Raw genomic sequence first — 23,990 nt, forward strand, 5'->3', positions numbered from 1 at the left:
TCCGCTAAAACCCGCCGTCTGAAGCAGCCTCGCCCCGGGCTGGGCGTGCCCGGCCAGCTGCCACTCAGTCGGGGGGAGGTTCTTCACGGTGGCCGAAGCCCGCAGGCGAGACTTCGCTTCCGTGCTCCTCCGGCCTGGTGATCAGAGCTTTGTTCCCTCAAGGCTCACGCTTTCCAACTGGTGATTATCCTCCCACAAATATTTATTTCCAGAAAAAATTGACGGGTGCTACAGTTCCCACCCCTTCAGCTGAACGACTGTGACAGCTTCAAGCTTCAAGTTGAATGCAGGCGTTATATGCCAGAGTCACTCATTCAACAAATACAGTTCTTATAATAACAGCTACTATTTACTGCGCGCTGACTACGTGCCAGGCCTGTACTGAATGCTTCAAGCGCGTTTTTATTTAATCTTAATAGGAACTCTCTGTGGTAGGTACCATGAGCGCCTCCAGTTTTCAAATGAGGAAGCTGAATTACTTGCCAAGGCCACAAAGTAAGAGGTGGAACTTTGAAAGGAACACATCTATCTGACTCTAAATCCCATGAGCTTAACTCCTATGATAGACTATACTGGAATTGTTTGCAGCAGTTTTGAGACAGTGATGCCCCTGGATAGGGAGCCATCCTGGGTTCCAGTACTGAGTTAGATGCTTTTCTAGGGGTCAGACTTTGGTCAGGTTACCTGACTTCTCTGAACTTGGACCTCTTCTCAATTTTATAACTCCCAGTATGTTTAAAAGAAAAATGACCACATGACAAAATATGGTACAAAAATTGTAGTATATTTTAAATATTTACGTTTAACAAAAACACTGTCATGCACACACATACACATACACACTTTAACTTCATTCAGACATAACAACAAAAGGTTATATTTGAGTGCTTCATGTATGCGAAGCCCAGGGCAAATGGCCTCCCTGGCCCTCATTGTAATCAGCTCTATGTTTAGCCCTTCTAAATTTCTTTCTAGATTAGAGACAGGAAATATCTAGACTATACATGCATTCTAGAGAAAGAGGAGAGAGAGGAGGAAACAAAAAGGAAAAGGAAGAAAGTTTCCTGTCTATAAAATGGAGATAATAATTCATGGGGTTGTAATGAGAAGCAGAAGCAATAACCTATGCTTTGGTTATTTGTAAAGTGATTCTTTGTAAAAAGTGCACACATGAATAAGTCACAATCTCTGCCTCTAAGGAACTTCTAATCTTTTAAGGAATCTAAACATATGCACTTATAACTCTAGTGGGAGGCAGTTTAAGAGCAGTGTCTGTCACTTTTATTTATTCATTCATTTGTTTAGACACCGAAAAAAATTATTGAGTTCTTCCTCTGTGCTAGGCACCATGCTACTTTGTACCATATACAGCTAGGGGCACAGCAGTGGACAAGTCAGACCCTGTCACTGTAAATCCTCGTGGAGCTTACAGTCTGTTGTGGAAACAGGCATTGCCATCTGGGGTGGTCATCAGAAGATGTGCTGACTACTGGCTTCTGGCTTTTTCCTCTTCACTGATCTTGCCTAGTACCTCATCCATGCTGGGCTCTCATCGAGCACATGTCCAGTGACTGCCTTGAACTCAGAGTAGTCATTTCGTAGGCTGAGATGGATGGGTGGAACATTGCAGAGCAAACATGAGTAAACAGTAGTGAAGATAGGAATCTGTGACTGGCTAAGGTGAAAGGGTGAGAGGTTCCTGTAGGAGAAGAATAAGAGATAAGGCTGGAAAAAAAAAAAAAAAGAGGTTGAGCAAGTTGTGCCCAGAGAGAGAGGTAAAACCTTAATGTAAAAGCAAGGAGGAGCTGGTCAGATTGCCTTTTAGAAATACAACTCTAGCTGCAGTGTAGAGCATCGGCTTGAGTGGGCAAAAAAGAGGCAAGGAGACCTGTTAGAAGACAGACACAAAGATGTAGCAAGGGTCTGAATCAGGACTGTGGTATGAGGATGCAGCAGAGGGGACAATGCAGAAGACACCATTCTTATAAAGGAGATAGTGAGGGTTCTGATGACAAGGAGGAAGACAAATAGGAAAGGAATGACTTGAATATGAATCTTCAGACTAGATCTAGTTCTCAGGGGATACACTCTCATTGAATACTACTTTTCCTTCCTGGTAGCTATCACAATCCTAATTAAATAATTATTTGTGTTGGGCCGGCCCCGTGGCTTGGTGGTTGGGTGAGCGCGCTCCACTGCTGGCGACCCGGGTTCGGATCCTGGGCTCGCACCAACGCGCTGCTTCTCCGGCCATGCTGAGGCCGCGTCCCACATGCAGCGACTAGAAGGATGTGCAGCTGTGACACACAACTATCTACTGGGGCTTTGGGGGGAAAAGTAAATAAATAAAAATAAAATCTTTAAAAAAAAAAAATAATTATTTGTGCAATTATCTTTTTTTTTTTTTTTTTTTTGGTGAGGAAGATCAGCCCTGAGCTAACATTTGTTGCCAATCCTCCTCTTTTTTGCTAGGGAAGATTGGCCCTGGGCTAACATCCATGCCCATCTTCCTCTACTTTATGTGGGACGCTTCCACAGCATGGCTTGACAAGCGGTTTGACAGTGCGTGCCCAGAATCCGAACCTGTGAACTGTGGGCCACCAGAGCGGAGCGCGTGCATTTAACCGCTGTGCTGCCGGGCCAGCCCTGTGCAATTATCTTTTAATGTCTTCTTTCTCTGTGAGTACCCTGAGGTTAGAGTCCTTGCCTCTCTGACACAAAATTGATGCTCAATAGATATTTTTGGAAAAATTTGGGTAAATGAAAAGGATGAGAGGGGCCACGATGGCTCTGAGACTTGGAGCTCGGGTGAATGGAAGATGGGAGGAAGACTGGATCAGGGCTTTGGGGTTTTGAGCCTCAGACTTCAAAATTCAACCTTGAAAGAGAAAGGGAGAAAGGAATGCAGTTAATCATTTTGCAAGCAAGAATCGCCAACAGAGAGTTGATTCTCACAGTGCCCCTCTACATGTATTTTGCCACTTTCTTATTTTGCTTGGATTTCAGCACATTCTAAACCTGCAGAATCGCTTTGTCTATGAAGGTGCCACCCAAGATTCTTCCTTATCTCTCAGAGTTTCAGACACAGAAGTCTGGTGGTTCATCTGGAGCGTTTCCCAGCCTGACTCAGAGGATTGCCTGCATCTGTGCAGCCTGGCTCGGGGCCTGTCTGCATTTGGGCAGATCCTGTATTCCCCTGCCAGAAGGGGCCAATGACAGACAACAATCTATGTGAGCCCATCTTTCTTCGCCTCCTACAATAGGCCCCAGGCTATGAGTTAAGGTCTCAAGTCCAAAAATTACAAGTTGGCAAAAGAAATATTGGCAATATAATGTAGTGCTTAAGATCTGGCTTTGGTGTCACTCTGACCTGAACCTGAATCCCAACTCTGCCACTTACTAACCGTGTGATCTTGGTCAAGTCAGTTAACCTCAGAGAAGGATATTAATACTCATCTTGAATGGTTGATATCAAGATTAGCAGAGAAAATTTATAAAACACTTGGCTCACAGTAAATACTCGATTAATAGTAAGAGTTATTCTTCAATACGGAGCAGTCTATTGTCTGTGTCCCTGGTGAAAACCACCAGAAAGCAAAATAAGGTCTGTAGTGTCAACACACTGGATGGTGCCACCAGAACCATTGCCACTACTGCCCCATCACTAGAAAGTTTCCCCACAGTGTCTGCTTCTTTATGTTGCTACCTTTTGATTCAAAGTCCGGGCCTGTGCCCTTGAATGCAAGTACGACTAGATAAATCAGTTAGGAATATATATGCTTTTGGCTCCAGGTAACAGAAAACTTGCCTGTGGTGACATAAAAAATTAGTATATTTTTCTTACATACAAGAAGAATGGAGGTAGGCAGTTTTACTGACTCAGTAATGTCAGAGCTGATATCTCTGTGATTCAGCTTGACTTGCCCTTAGAGTTGTGGGGTGGCTGTTGTAAGCCCAAGCCATCACATCGTGTTTAAGGAAAGAAGAAAGAGGCAGGGGAAGGTGCAGCATCTGAAAGTGGAAAGGTGGAGTGACGTCAGCATCATGGCAGAGTGAGTTGTTGTTCACTTTGTCTCTCCCCTCTAAGTTACAACTAAATGGTCATTCATTAACCAATAGAGGATTCCCTACACAGCACAACAGGATGCCTGTGAAAGTGGAAAGCTCAAGTTTTCTAAGAAACTCCACAAAGCACACTCTGCTTTCTGTCTCATAGCCAGAACCAGGAGTCAACAAATATTTCAGCTTCCTTGTCCCTCAGAGGGACACTTCCAAGGTGCACATTTCACAGTCTTTCTGAGAGTCCCCAGAGGGACCAAGCCCCAGTCGCCCACAGCAGTAACCCCTCACTAATAAACCCTCTGTTGGCTTTTCTGCCTTCCTCAACTCACTTGTCTCAGGGAACCCAAACCAAAGAGAATGGGGTTGGCTGTGTCTACGACACTAGGAAAGTAACAGTGAGCATTGTCACTTTGATGGTATAAAGTGCACTCTTTCTTTGTTTGGGATATTGCCCAAATATATGAAGGGGTTGCAGATGCTGAGTGTTCAATAAGAATGATAGATGTCCATGATAATAAACCCCTGGAAATGGCCAACATCAACGTATACCCTTCTTTCTATACTTACACTTCAAAAAATGACAAAACTCCAAATTAAAACAACTCTCTTTTTTATAACCTAAATTGTCATCACTACACTCACCCACCCACCCCAGAAAAGGAATCGACCAAAGTCTCATCAGTTACTTCCTCCAGCTCCAGGTCCAGCATCTCTGACTAATGTTCATTCTTCCTCCAGTTCCATAATGATTCTGCCCCAATGTTCTTCAGCCTATGAACTGAACTTTAAAGGCAACCACCACCACATACCACACCCTATGTATATTGGTAGGGGGTGAGGGAAAGGAAAGGAGAAGAAAATTAGATGCAATATGTAATTATTGAACTGTAATGGCAAAAAAAACCTTTCTGTAACTGATCACAAGGCCTTAGTTGATAGTTTTGACTTCACATATCCACTTCAACTCCATAGTCTCTTTGTCTTGAACCAGCACCTTAGTTCATCAGAGTCATGGTGATGGAAAAGAGAAAGAGGGCATGAAGGAGGCATGCTACTCTCTTAAAGGCCCTGATCCAGAAGTGGCATATATCACTCCCACTTGTACTGCATTAACTAGAACTTAATTACATAGTTGAGGCTATAAATGAATTTTCTGTAGGTGACCCAAACCTTTCTTGAGGGATTGCAGACCTTGGTGGTCCTGCCTGTATAACCCCATAATTTTCTGCACTAAACATGGCAGAACTAGGAGATACCCCAGGTAACCTCTGAATTATATCATAATTCTCCCTCCCTCTATTGCATTGTGACAATTCTCTTTTGCCTTGATAATAGGCTCATTCACCCTAGCCAGCCATCATAATCAGAGGTATGCAGGTAAAGTTTAACAATAGGCCCTCCAGGGGTAAAATTCGTAATTTGTAGCATTTGCCAGTTTCCATAGTGCAAATATCCCCACCATGGCCAATTTTAAGCTACCAATGTTATGTCACTGAATGTAGAGTTGAGAAAAATGCACCTGTGGTATGCCCTCCAAATAATGGCCCTCCAAAGGTGTCCACATCCTAATCTCTGGAACCTGTGAATATGCTGTGTTAGATGGCAAAAGGGATTTTGTAGATGTGATTAAATTAAGGATCTTGAGATGGGGAGATTATCCTGGATTATCCAGATAGGCCCAGTACAGTCACACGGAGCCTTATAAGGGAAAGAAGGAAGCAGGAGAGTCAGAGTCAGAAAAAGAGATGTGAAATGAAAGCAGAAGTCTTAGTTATGTGACCAAGGAATGCGAGTAGCCTCTAGAAGCTGGAAAAGGTAAGGAACAGATTTTCTCCTAGAACCTCCAAAAGGAACACAGCTGTGCTGACACCTTGGTTTTAGCCCTAAAAGACTCATTTCAGATTTCTGATCTGCAGAACTGTAAGATAATAAATTTGTGTTGTTTTAAGCACTAAATTTGTTATAGCAATAATAGGAAACTAATACATGCACACAATCAACTCCTGTAAGTCTGTATGAGCTGGTTCTAGCACACCACTGAATTAATCTATCTTTTTTTTTTTTTCTGTTCACCTACTAGCATGACAAGCCCAAATTGGAAAATGGCAGCTTTAGTTTTCAATCCAATGGAAAATGTTTTTTTTTTTTTTTGGTGAGGAAGATTGGCTCTGAGCTAAATTCTGTTGCCAATCTTCCTCTTTTTGCTTGAGGAAGATTGTCGCTGAGCTAACATCTGTGCCAGTCTTCCTCTATTTTGTATGTGGGATGCCGCCACAGCATGGCTTGATGAGCAGTATGTAGGTCCACCCCTGGGATCTGAATCTGTGAACCCCGGGCCGACAAAGGAGAGCACATAAACTTAACCACTATGCCATTGGGCCCGCCCCCCAATGGAACTCTTTTCATGTCCTCTGGTGGAAGCATTCCTCCCTTGGGTAATATAATTTGTGAATAGCCATGCTCAGAATCACAGAGACGTGAAGATAAGCATTTAAAAGTAGTTAATTAGGTATAATAAAATTGCCACTCCATGTTTACCCTTTTCTTCTGGGATCTATTTTGACTATGAATGAAACACTACCACACATTGGTTATTGGTTCAGAACTTATGGTGCATCCTATAGGGTAGAACTCAGTCTGGCAAGGTGTTGTCTGTTACTGCTGGCCATTTATGGGCACCTTTTGTAACTGTTGGCCCACCTTTCTACTCCAGCCATTGCTGTGGCTACCAGGTGCATGCAGGTGTGACCTGACAGTCCAAAGCTTCAACTGCTTTCTCCAAGTATCTTGCTTTCTGCCCCAGGGCTTCTGTCATGGATCCTGGGATGCCTGTAGGAACTTGCACATCAATTTGACTCATATGTCAACCTGGAAGTGCTAACTTGAGAGTGCAAGGGAGTTAACCAGCAATTGGGAAACCCTTGACCAATGAGGGAGCTGGTGAATAAATACTCCTCTCCTCCTTCCCTTGGTTGGACAATTAAGAAGCACATTCTACACTACCTCAGAGTATCTCTAGGGTAATAGAGTCCACATGCCCAAAGCAGTGACCTTCTGGATCACTCATTCTTGGATTGACTTTCCTGGTTTGCCTGTTTTACTCTTCCTAATCTCCAATTCCTATTCCTCGGGATCACTTCTGAAAATAAACTACGTGTTCGCAAGCCCTTGTCTCAGGCTCTGCTTTGGGGAGAAATTAATTCTAAAATATTTGCTAGTAGAAGTGACCCTAGAAAGCAGATTCTCAGGATGGGATTCTAGAACTGAATCAGACCCCAATGAGCACCCCATTCCTGCTGGTAGGTGGAATGGTGATAACCCTTGAGAGGCAGTAGCCTCATAACTACTAAAATTCGTACCAATGGTATATTGTAATAAGGTGTAGAAGGAAGGTGAAGCATTAACTTAAGAGGCAGAGGTAACATTTGAATGGCCTGGGGCAATGGTATTACAAGGATTATGGTATTAGCTATTTTGTTAATGGCTTTTGAAGTCTTGAAAAAAAAAAGATAGGATCAGGTTAGCTATCAACACAAATATATATGTCAACCCTGACTTGAGTGTTATACTGAATTATACTTGTTCACTTCTCCTCCTCCTTCATCAGTCACTTCTTTCTGTCCCTTTCCCTGACTTCTCTGCTGCATGTGACAGTTCCTGAAAGTTCAGTCTTAAGTTCTTTATTCCTTGCTCTTTGCAATGATGAATTAAGTTTGTCTCATTTCTTTAGTTATTACCTTCATTCCAATGTCTTTCTGGTGTGTCTGCCATCCTCTTATGTAGCTTTAGGTTCTTGAACATCTTGCTTCAAATGTGCTAAATGACGTTGGACAGTGTGTCAACAAATCGCCACAAGATGGCAGCCTTGCTAATTTTGGCCACGCTGATGTTGGCTGGCCAAGCTGGAGAGGGTAAGAGCAACTTCTTTTTTTTTTTTTTTAAGATTTATTTATTTATTTTCCCCCCAAAGCCCCAGTAGATAGTTGTATGTCATAGTTGCACATCCTTCCAGTTGCTGTATGTGGGACGCGGCCATGTGGCCGGAGAAGTGGTGCGTCGGTGCGCGCCCAGGATCCGAACCCCGGGCCGCCAGCATCACAGAGCGTGCACTTAACCGCTAAGCCACGGGGCCGGCCCAAGAGCAACTTCTAATAAGACTTTAATCTTATTTATTGAACATTTGTTGAGAGGCTGCTCAATATCGGATCTTTTAATATATTAGTATTTTTAAAAAGTATTCCCAAACGTTAAATATAATCCCCTTTGCAGATGAGAAAACTGAGTTCAATCGGTTAAGTTGCCCAAAGTCAGGACCTAGATTTGAAACCAGTTTTCTGACTCCAAACCCAATTCTCTTTCCATTACATAAGTGAATCTCAAGCTGCAACAGTATTATTTGACGGTTTTTTTGTTTTGTTTTTGTTTAATTACAAGTAACAGAAAACCAACTTGAGCTAACTTAACAGCAACACAGCAAAGCATTTGGGAGTGTCTCGTGGAAACTTAAACAGAAACAATGACTTGGTTTTAAAAGAAAGAATAGAACTAGGAACTGGAGAGCCTTCCAGATTTGGAGGAGGAGGAACAGAAAAATGGGGGAAGGGAAGAGAAAGGGAAAGCTGGGGAGACCCAAGAGATTAAGCTCTGTCCCATCCCCCATTCAACTAGAGTAACCCCATTTTAATACATTTTACATGTTGGGGCCCCGTGCCAGGTTCTATTTGAAAAATAAGGATTAGATGTATTAGACAATACTTTTAAACCACTAGTGTAATATATGAAGCCATTCCCATATTGTTGGACATTTAGGGGCTGTTGGATTTTTTTCTAATTTCTCACTCTAATAAGTAAAATTGTGATGAATATTCTTTCATATTGTACTAGACAGTGCATGAAGTCATCAAGTACTTACATTTTTCCCTGGCCCTTACAACTTCCCTTAAAGGAGGAAAGGGAGTAGACGGTGGTAGCCTTAGGCGATTCCAGCCTATGCCTAAAGGCCAGTGCTACCTGGGACTTCCCTGATTGTCAGCCAGTCCAGAAATACTTAATGAGCATCTAACTACATGCCAGGCACTACTAGGCACTGTGAATACAATGGTGAATAAAATAGACACAGTCTGTCCTCATGGAGCTAACAGTCTTGTGGGGAAGACAGACACGAAACAGATATTCCACTAAATAATTACAAGAATCACAAACAAAGTGATGCCAAACAGAAGTTCAGAAGGTTAAGGAAACACACAACAGAGTGAGCTGACTTAATCTAGGGTGATTAGGGCCTGAGGAAATGTTATTTACTCTGAGACTTGAAGGATGAGTAAGAGTTAGCCAGACAAAGAGAATGGAGAAGAACTGTTTGAGCAGAGAAAAAGTGTGAAGGCCCAAGGGTGAGAGAACCTGGGCAGGTTCAAGGGATTGAGAAAAGATCAGTGTGACTGGCCACAGAAAATAAAGGCAAGTGATACGGGATTGAAGAGAAAGAGACAGCAGGGTCCAGATGACGCAAAGTCTTATAAGCTATATCAAGGATTTTGTAATACATTCCAAGGGTATAGAGATCATTGAAAGACTTTAAACTGAGGAAGTGCGCGGTCCTATTTGTGTTTGAACAAGAACGTGCTGGCCATACCATGGTGGGCCAAAGTGGATGCAAGGCAGCCAGCAAAATAAAGATGGGGGGTGATGCAGAAGTCCAGACAAGGGATAATGATGGCTTGGACTACAGAGGCAGCAGTAGATGAAAAGAAATGGGCAGGTTTGAAAGTGAGTGATCTAAGAGGTGGAAATTACAGGAGCTAGTGATTGATTGTCTATGGGGGTGTGTGTAAGAGAGGGTGAGTAGCCCAGTAGACTTAGTTTTCTGGCTTGAGCAGTCAGGTAGATGGTTTTTCATTATGGAGACTGGGAACATCGGAGGAAGAGTAAGTTTGATGGAGAAAGGTGATGAGTTCTGTTTTGGACATGTTCAGTTTGAGGTGTCTATGGGATTTCCTGAATATGCAAGTAGACATAAGAACTGGAGCTTAGAAGACAAGTCTGGCCAGAAGGTGTGGATTTAGGAATTCTAGGATTGAAGGAGAATAGAGTGAGAAAAAAAGGGGTCAGCCAGAGCTACTGAGGAGCTACATTAATATTGAGTTAGAAGAGAAGCCAGGGATGATCATGTGATGGGTTGTAATTAGTATTTTGGTGGTGAACATGATGTAATCTATGCAGAAATAGAAGTACAATGATGTACACCTGAAATTTTTACAATGTTATACACCAATGTTACTGCAATAAACAAAAAATTAAACAAAAAAAAAAAAAAAAAGAGAAGCCAGGGGGCCGGCCCCGTGGCATAGCGGTTAAGTGCTCGCATTCTGCTGCTGGCGGCCTGGGTTCGGATCCTGGGCGCGCACTGACGCACGGCTTGTCAGGCCATGCTGTGATGGCGTCCCATATAAAGTAGAGGAAGATAGGCACAGATGTTAGCCCAGGGCCAGTCTTCCTCAGCAAAAAGAGAAGGATTGGCATAGATGTTAGCTCAGAGCTGATCTCCTCACAAAAAACAAGAAAGAGAAGCCAGAAAAGGAGATTCAGAAGGTACAACCAGAGAGGTAGCAGAAAAATCAGAAAAATACAAGGTTCAAGAAAGCCAAAAGAAGAAAATGTTTCGAAAAGGCAGTAGATACCTGCAGTAAATGCAATAGAGTGATCAAATAAAAAGGTGGAAAAGTGTCCATTGGATTTAGAAATGTGGTGGCCATTGGTGATATTGTCAACAGCAATTTTGCAAAGTGGTAGTAGGCAGAGACTAGATAGGAGTGGGATGAGAACTGAGAGGTGAGAAAATGGAGACAGCAGTGTAGGTCATGTTTGAAAATTCTGCTCTGAGAGGAGACAGACAAAAATGGTTGGAGGGGACATTCATTCACCCAGTTCTTCCAGCTAAAGATTGTGGAGTCATATTCAACTCTTTCTTTCATGTCCTACTTCCAATATATCAACAAAGCCTGTTGGCTCTAATTTCAAAATATATTCTGACTCTTACCACTTATCACTTTCTCTACTGCTGTCTACTCCAAACCACCATCATCTCTTGCCTGGACTATCTTAAGAGCCTCTTAATTTAACTCTTAGCTGGTTTCTCCCTCACACCCCTTCCCTACATAGCAGATCTGTGAACTAAAAAGGCAAGTTATCTCTCCCCTACACACATCATACATACAATGGTGGGAAAGGCATAGGATAACCTCTATAGTCATTCTCCTTCAAAAAGAGGGAAAGCGGGAGATATACAACAGAGCCAATTCTGAAATCCAAAGAGCATGTGTTGATTAGAGCTTAGTCCAATTGCCTGAGAGTAGTTCTTGTTCACTGTGTTTTTTGGCTCCAGTGTCTGGGTTCTTGGTTCTGCCTTCTGAATCATCCTTTTTTTTTTCCACAAGAAAATTGAGTTCAAAACTGAGTAGCTTTCTCAGCCTGCTTCCTGCCTGTAAAAGGGAAGGGATCTAAGGGCCTCTTTTCATTTGGTACTATGTCCCTGTTAGTCTGCACTGATAATGCTTCTGCCAGAGCAATTCCCTTGAAACCCTTGTGGAGTTTTTATGCATCAATTCATAATCCACTCCATTTAACAAAAGCCACTCCCACAACTCTCTTTGAGATAAGCTCTTCTCTACCTTGGGATCCCTGAGATACTGCTGTGAAATGACATCCTTAAGATCTTTGGAGAGCCTTTTTTCTATCTGACAGTTTTTATGAGGCACCTCCGTAGATCTTTTTGAAGTCTTAACCCTTAACTTCATTTTGCAATAATGTTTTCTTGACAGTGTCTTGGATTTTATTTTTGCCAAGAGCCATTTCTTAATTTTAGAATCATTTACCATTTGGAGAAGATGACAATGAAAACCAGTATTTATATTCAAGTCCAGTAAGTCCTGGTCCTAGATAGATATATAGGATTTATTGAGATATTCAACAAATTCACATAGCATACAATTCACCCATTTAAAACATACAATTCAATGCATTTTAGTATATTCACAGACTTATACAACCATCACTACAATCAATTTTAGAACATTTTCATCATCCCAAAAAGTAACCTGTACCAATTAGTAGTCACTGCTCATTTTCCCCCAACCCTCACTTCCCAGCCGTAGGCAACCACTAATCTACTTTCTGTCGCTATAAATTTGCCTATTTGGGAATTTCATATAAATAGAATAATACAATATGTGGTCTTCTTTATATTTAAGTTTATTTATTTATTTATTTATTTTTGGCAGAGGAAGATTCACCCTAAGCTAACATCTGTTGCCAACCTTCCTTCTTTTTTCTCACAAAGCCCCAGTACATAGTTGAGTATAGTTGTAAGTTCTTCTGGTTCTTCTGTGTGAACCACCACCACAGCATGGCTACTGACAGACTAGGTGTGGAGTTCCATGCCCAGGAACCGAATCTGGGCTGCTGAAGCAGAGCGTGCTGAACTTTAACCACTAGGCCATCGGGGCTGGCTCTTAAGTTTGTTTTTTAGTTTCTCTCTTTCCTCTCATATTTTATCATAGGCAGCATGTAGAAGGCAGGTAGCACTCTCAGTATTCTGCCTAGAAATCTCTCTGGCTGGATCCTTGAGCTCATTGGGGACATTTCTAATTTTCTGTATTACTTCACATGAAAACAGTGTTGCCAAGCTTTCTGGGAAAGGATCCCCTTTCCTCCAGCTTTAAATGACATTTTCCTCACTTTCCTTTGTGATCCCACCAACAAACCTCCTCCAGGCCCCTGAGATTTCAGCTAACACTCTCACTGAGGCCCTTTTTCCTCAAGACCCTTCCAGCCTCTCTGCCATGCAGTTCCAAAGCCAAAGCCACATGTTTTAGGCTTTTGTTATGGCAGCAACCATACCAAACTCTTCCATTGTCTATTGCTGTATAACGAATCACCCCAAAACTTAGAAGCTGTATAAATTTGAGTCCTCTCACAAGTGAATGCCAAGGATAGAATTGGAAGTTCAAGGGGGAAATGCAGATAAAGATGAGAGGAAAGATAAAGATGAGAGGAGGCAGAAGTAGACAGGGAGAATCTTCAGATCATAATGCAAGACTGACACCTGTGAAAGGAGGATTGGGTAAGAAGAGCCTCAGAATGCAGTGCAGTTCTGAGAAAGCCTTGGCCAGGTTGATTTGCTGTTAGACGAATCCCACATAAGGCAGAAATGACCCAGTTCTACTATGGCCACTGAGTGGACTTAATCCAGGGAGAGTGTGCCCTGACATGGATGCTGTGGCAAATCCCAATGGTATGGCAGTTGGAAGATGTTAGCTACCTACACTCCTCACAGCAGTTCTCTTTTTGAAGGTAAATCTAAGAGGTCATGCGTACAGTCCACCCCTTGCTGACATAGTCCATCCCTTGCACTGCTCAGGGATCCACTCTTCCACACATCTTTGGAGAGCAGCTCCTCTTCCATGGTTGTCACAGGCCCCTCTTCCTGAGGGAAAACTTAGAAGAGGGAGGTTAATGGGATGAAGTATAGTCCCCATAGCTGCAGATGGTTGAGTTGTCTTTTTTTAAAAAAAATTAATTTATAGACTCTCATTGTATATGACAGATATTAACCTCCTTTCAATGCCATCCATTGCAAAAATATTTCCAATCTATCTATGGGCTTTGTTATCTTTTCCCTTATTTAAAAAAATGGATTTTTATGAGGCCAAATAAATCTAACTTTTCCTTGATCTTCTGAGTGCTTCCCTTGTTTAAAAGGTCTTTCTGGGGCCGGCCTGGTGGCACAGTGGTTAAGTGCATGTGCTCTGCTTCGGCGGCTTGGGGTTTGCAGGTTTGGATCCTGGGCATGCACTGACACACCACTTGTCAAGCCGTGCTATGGCAGCATCCCATATAAAAGTAGAGGAAGATGGGCACGGATGTTAGCCCAGGGCCAATGTTCCTCAGCAAAAAGAGGAGGATTGGCATCGGATGTTAGCTCAGGGCCAGTCTTCCTCACAAAAAAAATAGAAATAAAAATAAAAGGTCTTTCTAAATCTTAAATTATGTCTTCAGACTCCACAATATTATTTTAAAATTTTAGGGTTTTTTTTAACTTTAAACTTTAAAGCATCCAGAATTTATCTCTGAATGTAGTGAGTTTGGGGGTCCAATCTTACTTTCTTTCTGGCGGATGGCTAGTTGTGCCAGTGCCATTTTTTAAATAAGTCATACATTCCTCGCTGAATTAAAATACCATTTTGTCATTACTAAAATTCCCATGTACACTGGGATCTTTGTTTGAACTCAGTCTATTTCTATGCTAGCATATACCTTTTTATAACCAATATTTTATTATTTTTGTTTGATGATCAGAACACAGACATTATGAATAATTTGTATGTAATTCTTAATCTAAGTATTGAAAATCTCTATAAGTTACATGGTTGTAATAATTTTTGGAACAATTTTACAATGATTTTCCAGCTTAAAATTTGGAGTCAATTTGTTCATATAAAGAGGATGTCAAATACCAGTATCTTAAAATATTGATAAACTATTAGGTGTAAAACTCCATGAATTCATAGTTTAATATCAAACATACTGCCTACACCACAAAATATTCAAATATTTCATATAACATTAACAAAGAAAGGAAACAGTGGATTACTCCCTACAAAAGGTGTCACAGATGGCGTACAATTATGACAGGGTGATCCCAGACTAAGAAACAGTTTTTAAAAAAGGTTTGATTTAATAGATTTTATTTAGAAAACGTTACCCAATATTAGAGAGTATATATTTTCATGAAGCCTTTCCATGGAGCTTTTGTAAATATTGACCATACTCTAGACCATGTTCTAGACTTGTTGAAAAAGGTAACAGCAACAACTTAAAATGCCCTATGTGTTTGGAAAATTTAAAATATACTGCTAAACTGATCAAAGATGACATCATATAGGATATCAGAAAATACTTAGAACTGAATGACTTAAAAAATATTATGTATTGAAACTTTTGGGATGTACTTAATGCATAGCCTTGAGTGCTTATATTAGAAAAGATAGGCAGAAATTTAAAGAGCTAAGTGTTATACCCAAGAAGTTAGACAAAGAACAACAGAACTGATCCAAAGAAAATAGAAGTAATGAGTTAATAAAAATAAGAGTAGAAACTAAATAAGCAAAAAACAAATACATGTGATTTAAAAAAGACTGACATAGCCAAAAGTTGATTCTTTGAGAAGAGTAATAAAATAGACAAACCTCTGGTGAAATGATGAAGAAAAGGCACAAAAAAATAGAGTTAAAAAGAAGACATACTACAGATACAGTAGAGACGGATGGTGTACATATTTAAAGACTATCAGCTGGCCTCGCAGCATAGTGGTTGAGTTTGACACACTCCACTTTGGTGGCCCGGGTTTGGAGGTTTGGATCCCAGGGGCACACCTACACCACTCATCAGCCATGCTGTGGCGGTGACCCATGAACAAAATAGAGGAAGATTGGCACAGATTTTAGCTCAGGGCTAATCTTCCTCAAGCAAAGGCAAAAAAAAAAAAAAGGAGGAAGATAGGCAACAAGTGTTAACTCAGGGTGAACCTTCCTCAACAAAAAATAAAAATAAAATAAAAAGACTATCTAAAAAGCCCACCCTCAGGGCAACACAATTCACATCCATTGAATGTGCAAAATACACTCACTCTCCCAGGACTCCCCAAGTCTCATCACTTTACAGCATCAGCTCAAAGTTCAGGATCTCATCATCTAAATGAGGTCCAGGTGTAGATGAGGCTCTTCATATGTGGCTCCTTGGGTGTGGTTCGTTTTGATCTAAAGACCTGTGAAAGAAATAACAAAGTTGTCTGCAACACAAACACAGCACACAATGGTCTTATGGGGATAAGATAACTGCAATAAACACTTCTGTTCAAAAGTGGAGGCACATAACAGTCAGCGTTCTGTAGCAATTCTGAAATCCCAGCCAGGTACATGCTTCCGTTTCTGTTATTGGGACCCAGTCCTGCTCCCTGAGAGTGATTCCCTGTGGCTCTGAGCTCTGCCTCCTAGACTCTTGGTTCTTCACTTTGAGTCGTCTTACCTTTTCCATAAGAAGTGGCTTATATTTGCTACTGTGTAGTTTCAGAGCCTGCGTCTTGCCCATGGGAAGATCAGAGTTCCAAGCGTTCTTTTCATTTTGAACTGCCCTTTTTACTTGAAGCTGGTGGTGCTCCTACAAATGCAGTTCTCTTACATTTTTATGTATTCTGTGAATTTTATTTAGGTTCTCATAAGCTATGCCCATAAATGTCTTCAAGATAGGCCCCTCTCCACCTTGGTCTGAGATTCAGTATGCTGTAGGAAATACCTTTAAGATTCTTAAAAGCTCTCTTGTCTAGTAAATAAAAAAGAGTCTAAGAGGCATTCTAGCATTCTTAGAAGCCACTTCATTTACTTGAGAGGATCTATTAAACATGCACTTAAAACTTCTAACGTCTTGACAAAGACTCTTAAACTCTTAAACTGCACTCTTGACTTCGTCTTTAATCTTAAGAGCATTCTTCCTTTGAGAAACTTTTGAGCCCTTTGAGCCCTTTATATATCCTCTAAATTCTTCTAGAAAGCTGAACTGTTCCCTTTTTAGCTTATCTCTCTCTTCCTCTACCTTATCGTTGACAACTAAAAGAAACCTGTTAGCATTCTGCCTAAAAATCTCCTTGGCCAAATTCACCTATACCTTAAGTATATTTTCTATTTTGTGTTTTACCACAGGTGACATTCTTCTGAACTTTTTGCTACTACATAACAGAGGTTGCCTTTTCTCCAGCCTCCAATAACAATTTCCTTTCTCTCCTTCAAATCTTCACTAGTAGTCTCCTTGAGGCCTGTCTAGCTTCCAAATACTCCCTGATCCCAAGCCATTGCCACATGTTTTAGATTTTTGTCATAACAGGATAGCACTTCTGGTATCAATTTCTGCTCCAATTATCTATTATTGCATAACACACCATATTAAAACTTATGGAATTAAAACAATAACTTATTATCTGTCATGCTCAGGTGGGTTAACTGGGCTCAACTGGGCAGTCCTCGTTTGGGCTCTCTCATGTGATTACTGTCAGATGGTGGCTGGGGCTGGAGCCATCTGAAGTCTTGACTGGGCTGAATATCTAAGATGGCTCATTCACATAAATGGAAGTTGATGCTGGCTCTCTGCTGGGAGCTTAGTTGGGGCTGTCAATCAGAGTGGCTACAGGTGGCCTGTCCGTGTGGCTTGGAATTCTCACACCATAGTGTCTGGGTTCTGAGAGAGAGTGTCTTAAGAGAAAACATTTTAAGACACCCAGATGAAGCTGCAATGTTTCTTATGATCTAACCTTGGAAGTCCGAGAACCACATTCTTGGCATTCTATTGATTAAGCAAGTCAGCATTCTATTGATTGAGTTAGAGTCCAGGCTAGGTTCAAGGGGAGGGATAACTCCACATCAGAGAGGGAAGGAATTGATCATGTTCATCTCTGGAGACTATCTACAAAAGTAACTTAAATATTGTTTTGTCCATTTCAAAAACGTTACTAAGTTTGTCATTAGAAGTGTATTAAATGTATTAATTTTGATAGACTGGACATTTTAAGCCTTCCCTTCCAAGAATAGGAGATGTTTTCTATTTGTTTAGATTTTGTTTTATAACTCAGTTATATTTAACCAGTGAGAGAAACTTCCCTTTTGGAACAAGAACGTAAGAGAAACAAAGTACTGTGTATACTTGGAACATTCACTAGAGTTCCTATATGAGGTTGCATTGTACAGGTTTATGATTATTAATTATGTCCAAGAAAATTTAAAAATTATAGAATAGACCTATCAGAATCATTACAGGAATGAATGCCTACGTGAATTAAATTATGGATGATGGCTAAAGCAGTAGCTTAAAGTCAGAGAAATCCATTGATTTCTGGATTTTCATTCATTCATAAGTTGATTGAACTAAGAAACAGGCCCCTCTCCCCGACTGGGACTTCCTCCCTTCTTCCAGCCCATAAAATTAAACCAAAGCCAGATTGTTGGTCTTAGGTGGGCACTCTTGGTCTTAGGTGGGCACTCTATGAGGGCCAAGATGGATAGTCCCTACCATGATCAATATAGCTACCATTTAATGAGTACCTACTACATGCTAGGTAATGGCTAAGGACTTCACACTTAATATCTCATTTATGATTAAACTAGGCCAATAGGCCAATAGAACAAAACAGAGATCTCAGAGATAGACCTATGTACAAATAGTGGAATTTAATATATGATAAAAGTGTAGCACAAATCAATGAGAATATGACTGTATCAGTCAGGGTCCAACCAAGAGACAGAAATCACACAGTAATTTGAACAGGGTAGTAGGAAATAAAGAGAGCCCTAAAGGATATAAGAATCTCAGATGTAAGGAACAGACACTACCTCTAGGGCAAGATAAAATGCCCAAAGAAGAGTTTCCCTTGCTCTCTGGCTTAGACCCAGAATGGGTTGAAGAAGGAGTGGCCTCATCACTCGATGGTGGAGAAGTTGCTAAGTTGCAGCACCTGTGGAATTTGCTGGAAATGTATCCAAAGGGGTGCCAGGGGAAACTGCTGGATACTGGGCACTGCAGACCCCTGCACATGGTAGGAACCAGGTGCTGGAGCAGCCATGTGCTGCAAGCTTAGCACCACAGAAACTGCATACTGCAAGAACCTGACAAGAGGAGGAACCAGAAAGAGGAAAACTTCCTTTTTCTCCTATGTCCGTCCAGCATCCTCTACTGACAAATTTTAACATCAGGCAAGATGGCAAGGGAGAAATGTTTAAAGGGATGTCTTAATTTTAGCTGAGGAGGCAATGAAGGGTAGATTTGGAACTGTGAGGCAATACATTGAAAACTAGCACAAAGGCTAATTGGATTATTTAGTAGAAAGGGCATAATAAATTGGCTCATTTTATGGGGAAAAATAATACTAGATCTTTATCTAATATCACATATAATGGTGAGCTCCAAATGGGTTAAAGACCTAAACTGAAAGGTAAAATTATGAATTTAATAGAAAAAAAAATATGAAGATATTTTTGTAACCTAGGGGCAGGGAAGAAATTTTTTTAACACTTCAAAAAAGTGTAACTTAAAGAAAAAAATTAATGAATTTGATTGTATTAAAACCCAAATTTTTGGTTCAGTGAAGGACTGTATGGAAAAAGTTAAAAGACAATGACAAAATGAGAAGATGTTTGCCATGTCTAAAGCCAATAAGAGATTATTTTCTAGAGCAGAGTATGGCAATCTCGTTCTGTAAAGGACCAAACAGTGAATATTTTAGGCTGGCTTTATGGGCTGGATGGGCTCTGACACAACTATTCAACTCTATTGTTGTAGCAGGAAAGCAGCCATAGACAGAAAGTGAGTAAGTGTGACTATGTTCTAATACAACTCGATTTACAAAGACTGGAAGTATGCCAAATTTGGTCTGTGGGCCATAGTTTGCTGAGGCCTGATCTGGAAAAGACAAGGAATTCCTACATATCAACAAGAAAAATATAGCAACTCCAATTTTAAAAATAGAAAGGGATATTAGTAGGCAATACACAGAAGAGGAAACGCAGAAGGGTAATAAACGTATGAAGAGATATTTAAACTAAATTATAATCAGAAAAATATAAATTAACAATGAGGCTTTGCTTTACATCTAATCAGATAGCAAAAATTAGAGAGATAGGGGTGAGCTTTGTTGGGGAAATAGGAACTCTTCATGATGGAAATAAAGACTGGTGCAATTATTCTAGAATGTAATATAGTGGCACATAGTCGAATAGTGTATGTATATACCTAACGACCCAGCAAATCTGCTCCTGAGTCTATATCTCAATGAAATTCCCACACAAGTCCATAAGGGATCATGAACTAGAATGTTAATTGAGGCATTATTTGTGGTGTGGAGGAGCAGAGACAATCTGGGTTTCCATCATTTGGAGAGTAAATATGTAAAATGTGGTGAATAAACACCATGGAGTACTATACAGTAGTTGGGAACAATGGATTAGATGTACACTTAACAGCAAAGATGAATCTTGGACTTAAAAACAGTGCTGAGTTTAAAACACAAACCACTTATGGAAATTTAAAATATATGGACACAAATCACACCACTATGCATTTTGCCAACACAAACACAAAGATACATATATATATTTTTTCCTGAGGAAGATTCACTCTGAGCTAACATCCGTGCCAATTCTCCTCTACTTGGTATGTGGGTCACCACCACAGCGTGGCTGCCGGTGAGTGATGTAGGTCTGTGCCCAGGAACCGAACCCGGGCCGCTGAAGCGAAGCATGCCAAACTTAACCACTAGGCCATGGGGCCAGCTCCACAAAGATACATATTAAGCACATTACAGTGGTTGTCTCTGGGCTGGGAAAGGAAGTGGGTTATGGAATGAAATGGAATATATATATAATATAGTATATATATAAAATAGATATACTATACAATACATATAAATTATATATATATTTATATATATAATATAATATATATATAAAGCATTGCATTGATCAGTGATGATAATGTACCATGAAATGAGAATGATTAACAGCATCTGAGGTTAAAATAAAACCAATAGATAATATAAAAAGCCAGAGAATATCAATTTTTCTTTTGAAGGAGTAAAGAAGGTGACTCTATAGACAGATGAACCTCAAGAGAGCTGTGAATCTCCCATTCAATTTTTCTTACTTGGGATTAGCCATCGGCACAGGCTAGCATGTGAGAGAGTGTGCTGGGTAGCATCTGAATCAGCATGAAAAATATCTGAATAACAGTGCATAACGTCTGTTTGAGGTTTCCAAGGTTTGAGTCAGTATATTCTAAATTCTGAACGTATATGGAGGACAACTAAATAAGTGTAGATTCTATCTGAATCAGCCTATCCATGCATAGCCTATCCATCCAATATGCATAGTATGATTCCATTTTCATAAAAAGGTGCTATTATTTATTAATATATGCTTGCAAAAAGAGTTGGGAGGATTTTGCTCTAAATTGTTGACAGAGTTATCCATGAGGTGGGTGTGGCAGAGACTGGTCAACAATTCAACAAATCTCTTTCCTCTTTCTCCTGGGCGCTTATTAGCTTACATTTCTCAACCTCCCTTGCAGATAGGTACAGCCATGTGCCTGAGAGCTGGTCAATGGAATTGTGGACAATTCTGCACGCTCTTTCTCTTTCTATGGCAACTTTGGAAGCTCTGTGTTGAAGATGGAGACACAAAATGAAAGGATCCTGGGTCTTTGAATCATTGCTTGGAGGAGAGCAGTTTATTCATCAATAATGAAGTCCTAGTTTGGATTTCAGAAGTAAAAAATAAATTTTTATTTTATTAGGCATTTGAGATGTCAGGATTTGTTAAACTGCTAGCATACATTAACTCATACAATATAATTGAGGAGACTTTAATTTTCTACACTATGCATTTAGGTATTACTTACATTTTGTAGAACTTTATATTGTATTTATAATTAGGCTCATATACAATATAGATTGGTTTTTTTTTTTTTTTTTGGTGAGGAAGATTTGCCCTGAGCTAACATTTGCTGCCAATCTTCCTCTTTTTTGCTTGAGGAAGATTAGCCTTGAGCTAACATCTGTGACAGTCTTCCTCTATTTTGTATGTGGGTTCCTGCCTCAGCATGGCTGACGAGTAGTGTAGGTCCACCCCTGGGATCTGAACCTGTGAACCCGGGCCACGGAAGCAGAGAGTGCCGAACTTAACCACTACACCACGGAGCCAGCCCAATATATATAGATGTTTTTTAAAATCAATGTTTCATAATTTATAACCAACTCTTTCTCCTTGTTCTCTAAGTAATTCTTTCTTGCTTAACATTTTGGTAGAAAATGCAAAATTGGATGTTGTTACCAAACGGCTGATTGCCCAAGATCTATAAGTATAGAAGTTAGCTTATTATCATTTCTGATTTTCTTTTTGAGATGTAATTCACATATAAAATTCACCATTCTAACTGTACAATTCAGTAGTTTTTAGCATATTTATGAGGTCTTGAAACCATCACCACTATCTAATTCCAGAACATTTTTATCACCCCAAAAAGAAGCCCCATACCCATTAGCAGTCATTCCTCATGCCCCCCACCCAGCATCTGACAACCACTAATCTACTTTCTGTCTCTATGAATTTGCCTATACCATGCATTTCATATAAGTGGAACATACAGTATGCGGCTTTTTGTGTCTGGCTTCTTTCTCTAAGCAGAAAACATTCTCTTGAATGTTTTCAAGGTTTATCCATGTTGCAGCAAATATCACTACTTCTTTCCTTTTTATAACTGAATACTATTTCATTTATAGATATACCACATTTTGTTCATTCAACAGTTGATGGACATTTGAGTTGTTTCTGCTTTTTGGCTATTATGAATAATGCTGCTACGAACATTTGTGTACAAGTTTTTGTATGAACATCTGTTTTCAGTTTTCTTAGGTATATACCCAGGAATAAAACTGCTGGGTCATATGGCAATGCTATGTTTAACTATTTGAGAAACTGCTAAACTATTTTCCACAGTGGATGCACCATTTTACATTCCCACCAGCTTTTTATATCAGGGTTCCAATTTCTCAACATTCTCTCTAACACTTGTTATTGTCTGTCTTTTTGATTACAGCAATCCTATTGGGTGTGAAGTGGTATTTCATTGTGGTTTCAATTTGCATTTCCCTAATGACTAATATCATTTCTGTTTTAATGCTTGTGTGTATTTGTGTGTGTGTGGTGGTGGTGGTGGTGGTGGTGTAATAATTACCTTGCTATAGTGACAAGATATTTATGGATTATATGTTGAAGAAAACATAAAAAGAGTTGATTCTATTCTTGCCCACATTTTACATTCACCTGTCCTCCCCCACAACAAAGAAGAAGACACTCAATCAATTCACTTTAACTTCTTTATGTAGCAACGTGATTGGACACGGTTTGGGAGTCCATGCTTCTGATAAGTGAAATTCATTAACATCCTTCATCTCCACATATCTATTTAAATCTGTCTTAGGTCAGGCTGCCATAACAAAATACCACAGACTGCATTGCTTAAAAAACAGAAATTAATTTTCTCACAGTTCTGGAGGCAGAAAAGTCTAAGATCAAGGTGCCAGCCAATTCAGTTTCTTGTGAGGACTCTCTTTCTGTCTTGCAGATGGCCACCTTCTTGCTATGTCCTCACGTGGCCTTTCCTCAGTGCATGCTTGTGGAGAGAGAAAGGGAGAATTCGAGTTCTCTGGTGTTTCTTCTTATAAGGACATTAATCCTATTGGATCAAGGATCCACCCTCATGACCTCATTTAACCTTAATTTCTTCCTTAGATACTTCATCTCCAAATACAGCCATGCTAGTGATTAGAGCTTCAACATAAGAATTTGGGAAGGCACCAGCATTCAGTGTGTTCATTGATTTCCCAAGAGGCTCCTGAGAAACAAAGTCTTGATCTCTGTCCACTATTTGATTCAGACACATACAAACCGATCTGATGGATTGGTATGCCCAGACTGATTGCAGGGAAGCTCAACTACGCACTTGAGAGAAAATTCAAGAGAAGGAGAGAGCTGCATGTGGCTGGCAAAAAAAGCCAAATCCAGGGGGGGTGACATCAGCATCACGGCAGAGTGAGCTTTCTCCATAGACTCTCCCCCACTAAGATACAACAAAAAGGACATTCATATACTGACAGAGGACATTCACACAACACAAAAAATGTCTGAGAGACTCACACAGCCATACATCTGAAGGTGGAGGTGCTTGAACCCCTGGAGGAAGTGGAAGGAGGTAAGGAGAACCCCTCTCCTACCCGAACGACAGCGACCCTGGGACAGGATCCACGTGGCTCTCAGAGAGAGCAGGGGAGGGACAAC

The sequence above is a fragment of the Ceratotherium simum genome, chromosome 22, assembly GCF_057802395.1.
Source record: "Ceratotherium simum simum isolate JZ-2026a chromosome 22, ASM5780239v1, whole genome shotgun sequence".
Classification (NCBI taxonomy): domain Eukaryota; kingdom Metazoa; phylum Chordata; class Mammalia; order Perissodactyla; family Rhinocerotidae; genus Ceratotherium; species Ceratotherium simum.